We start from the raw sequence: 3,643 nt of genomic DNA on the forward strand, positions 1-3,643 counted from the left end.
AGGAGAAGGAACTATACATATAAAGAAGTGATGAGCAATCGCTCCCTCGCGCATGCCCCTTTACTTCGTGTCTGCCCTGCCAGGCACATACATCACAAGGCGAGGCTCCATGCAAAGAATGACCAAGAAATGGACAAGTGCCGCGCGCTACTGGTCTGACCGAAACTGCGAGGAGAGCGCGCGTGTCACTGTGTCATTGGGTCTCCGATGCACGTCGCCGGCCGATGTGCTACACTTGAATCGTTTAAATCCACAGTGTGACGCCTTTGTTCACTGTGGCACGCAGTGTGTTCGTCTTCTTTGCCAGCACATCTCGTTCCGTGGTCCTCCGGCGCGCACAACACATGCCGTCCACGCGCATCTCCGTCACTACATCTGTTTGTGCTCATGATATCAGATAAATGTGAATCACTTATCTCAACAGTGCGCTGCTCCCCAGCAGCTGACAAACACGATACAGCCTCTCGAGTGGCTGTGTCAGCAGCAAGACGTGCCTTCGGTCAGTGCTCGGAAGGCTAACTGTGCTTTTTATTACTTAGAATATTCATACACGAGAGGACTTGTCAAGTCTGCTCCCTCATGTTACTTCCAGTGAGATACCCCTGTTGGCTTATTCATTATTCCAGGCTATAAGGGGTGAAATATTTTGCCACAAACCCACTCCTCTTTCGACGCCGCCGCTCCTCCATGACGCCGCCGCTCCTCCTTCGTCATGACGCACGTCGCGTCGCGGCCAGCACTAGGTCCCGGCCGGCGCTACTTTCAGGGGACTACTTTGTTTTGTAAATTAATTTTTTTATTTTGCTTTTTTTTTTTATTTATATAGCCTATGTCCATCTACACACCCTGACATTTTCAAAGATGTATCAGGTGTGTAGATTGGCGCTGTGGTTCCCGAGATTACCTTGCCAAAAGGTGCAAGTTCTCTCTTTATAATAGTAGTATAGATAACACTTGCTGTAAAAGTGAGTAATTTAAAAAAAAATGATTGCACTTTTTATTGAATTGTTCTTGTTTGTAACAACTTAACATTGGTACACTCGGTACAGAGTACTGAGGGAGCAGACAGCTATTAAGTCCAAGTTGATCATACAGACAATTTATATAAACCCTCCCATGCGACATTAGACTGACAGAAGAATGTCTCTGCATATGACACAAGCATATTGCAACAGATGATTGTATAAACATTGGTCGTCATACAATGTGAATATCTGACCTGACCTGATGGTAACTCTTGCCCCACTGCCCGGTAGCCTCCCAGTCCTGCTCCAGCCTTGGCTGTGTGTGTAGGAATCAGAGTACAACTGTTTTGAAGGACAGCAACACTTCTAAAAACTATTTTCCCTGAGACATAAAACTTTCTTTCAGTTCCAAACGTAACTGTATTACTGCTGTTGTTCCACATGTACTGTATGCATTTCTGTTGAGAAGACACAATAATCCATATAAAGGTAAAGATTTAATCGTAACTTTATTCTTGCTCAGGAGTGCATATTGACTCAGGTTGCTCAAGTACATGAATGACCCACACCCCTCTACATATATCCGCCGTGTTTGTTTTTAAAATATCACAACCCACGAGCCGGACAGGATATGTCAGCCACACTTGAACAATAACACTGAGACATGAGCGCGAGAACTGCCTCACGCCCCTGTCCCAACATCCATGTTCCAACTGTACAACACACATGCCAGCATGTCGCGAGCGCGGTACCGCACTCACGAACGCCCAACACCCCGCTATGTATATACATCAATTTCTATGAGGGAGTCTCTGCTGCTTGAGCCAGCTACTAAAAGGGAGCAAGGTGTTCCCCACAAGAAACAGTCTACCTGATAGGGCCAGATTGCCTGGGCCTTTGTTGTAACTCAGTCATCTCTCACAGAAAGAGTGAGACCTCTACCCCTCTAGCTCAACAGTCGTTAGATGGCTTTACATACCATTTGCACTTTATCCGTATTCCAATGTTAAACTAATGCAGAGGAGGGACTTAGAAAAGTAGTATAGTTTTAACAGGCTTTCAGTTTCATCTGAGGCATGCACCCTTGCCATGTGAGTGGAAATAAACAGAGGAACTTAAATAAAAATCACAGTAAAGGGGCCCTGGGTGATTTTTAAAGCAGGGTTTCCATTATCCCAAGTAAAGCCACCTGGAAGAAGCAGTGCTGGGCTCACTGTTTGAATTGTTCTGAATTTATACTACTGCTGTACCTTTATCCAGAGGATTCCCTAGTGCACACCAGAAAGGTGCATCAGCCATGATGACAAGATGGAACAGGAGCCCTATGTCAGTTCCACTTTGCTGCATACCCTATTTTGAGTTGAGAGAGCAGGGAAGAGGGAAGAGTGCACCCTAATGCTTCCGCCGTACCCCACCTCACCCACACAACATCCGCATGCGCTACAGTATGCACCCAGGATCCGCATGCCCCAGAAAATTGTACAGGTCACAACATTGATCCCATTCATAAGTTATTCAATGAGAAAATGACTTCTCACTTGAGCAGTCCCTTCATGTGGAGCTCTAATCAAGAGAGGCCACTGTCTCAGGCATAATTCACATGTGACAACACTCCTGATTTAGGGGAGTCTCACGTTTTGTAAAGATAGAAGAACAAGTGACACACCTTGGGTAACAATCTTTCTGGTGGATACTCTATCTAGTTGTAGATTTGTCACCTCTTTTGAATATCCCCAGGAGCCAGACTGAATCCAGAGGCTTTGCAATAGTTCCTACTGTGCCCGCAGGTGGCGTTTCGTTTCATCTCGGAGTCAGGTACTATGAGCCTTAATGCTCTGCCCCCGCACTCGGATGTCAATCCCCTACCCATTTGTTCTAAGACCTTGGAGGTGGAGATGAGGAGAGTCAAATTACATTCAATAGTCATGCAGTACAGAGTACACCAATCTAAACTTGAACATTATGACTAGGGTCATTCATCAGAACAGGGAGTGGGTGCGATTGGTGAGGAATCTCCATGCAGCCAGAGTATGCACTAGAAAGATTGTTATGGAAGGTAAATACCTTGGATAGTTATACCTGCAGATTCCTCATTCTCTGAATAGATACGACAGCAATACTCCCAGGTGGTGGGTCAACAGAAAGTCCTGGAGTACTGTGCAAGAGAAATGGCCAACCTTTGTACTTCTTAGTCCCAGCAGTAATGTGTAGAACATTTTTGAATTGATGCCCAAGTAGTAGCTCAAAATGGAAACAACCTTTACAACGCAACTTTTACAACGCACTACCATTACAATGAAACTTTTACAACCCAACATCCATTACAACGCATGGCATTACAACGCAACCATTACAACGCATGACACTACAACGCATACCACTACAACGCATGTTATTACAACGCAGTCATTACAACGCATGCCATTACAACGCATACCGTCACAACGCATAGCACCCTTACACTATCCAACACTTACCCTACTGTTGCACCCCCTGGAGTTAGAATAGTAATTTTTAACCCTACACTATCCAACACTTACCCTACTGTTGCACCCCCTGGAGTTAGAATAGTAATTTGTACCCCTACACTATCCAACACTTACCCTACTGTTGCACCCCCTGAAGTTAGAATAGTAATTTTTACCCCTACACTATCCAATACTTACCATACATGCAAT

This window comes from Lissotriton vulgaris, chromosome 10 (assembly GCF_964263255.1).
Source record: "Lissotriton vulgaris chromosome 10, aLisVul1.2, whole genome shotgun sequence".
In the NCBI taxonomy this organism is placed as follows: domain Eukaryota; kingdom Metazoa; phylum Chordata; class Amphibia; order Caudata; family Salamandridae; genus Lissotriton; species Lissotriton vulgaris.